Source organism: Rhincodon typus, unplaced genomic scaffold, assembly GCF_021869965.1.
Source record: "Rhincodon typus isolate 14 unplaced genomic scaffold, sRhiTyp1.1 hic_rhity00004322, whole genome shotgun sequence".
In the NCBI taxonomy this organism is placed as follows: Eukaryota; Metazoa; Chordata; class Chondrichthyes; order Orectolobiformes; family Rhincodontidae; genus Rhincodon; species Rhincodon typus.
In genome coordinates, this window is record NW_025969960.1 from 1 (window position 1) to 783 (window position 783).

The window sequence follows — 783 nt, forward strand, 5'->3', positions numbered from 1 at the left end:
TTTCATGTTACTTTTCTTACACACCTTTATATCTCTTCCTGCACGTCCCGTTGTTTGGTGTAACCACTTTTAGCAGAAATGTAGACTGCCCCCACGTGTGACCTTTCCTCCTTCTATCCCCTACCCAGACTGATTCACTATCTGGCTGTTTCACAGTAAAGTTTCAGTCAGGTTTGAGCTAATGACATCCTTTATTATCAGAGCTAACCTAGCACTCTCTCCTAGCAAACCTTTTTTTGTTCTTGTTTTCTCTCACTTTTTTTTTGGTTTGTTTGTCCTTCACTCTCTCTTTCTCCTTTTAGCCTTGTGTCTCTCTCTCTCTGTCTGTCACTTTGTTTTTTTCTTCAGTCTCTGATTCTTCCTCCCCACTGCTCTTTCTCACTCTCTCTCTCATCCTCCTCTTTCTTTATCTCTCTCTGTCTCCATCTGTCTCTCTCTTTTATCACCATCTCATCTCTCTGGTCTGAATCTCTTGATTTCCTCTCGCTGTCTCATTTTCTGTATCTCTGTTTTTCTCTCTCTATGACTTTTACTCTCACCCCATCTCTGTTTTGCTTTCTTCTGTCTTTCTGTCTCACTTTTTCCATCTCTCAATATCTCCCACTGACTGTCTCTTTATCTCTTTCTGTCTCCCATCTCCTGCTGTCTCTCTCTCTCTCTCGCTGTCTCTCTCTCTCTCTCTGTCTCATTCTCTCTGTCTCTGTCTCTCAGTATCTCACTCTGTCTTTTTTACTCTGTCTCTCCTGCTGTCTCTCTCCCTCTCTCTCAGTCTCTCTCTCTGTT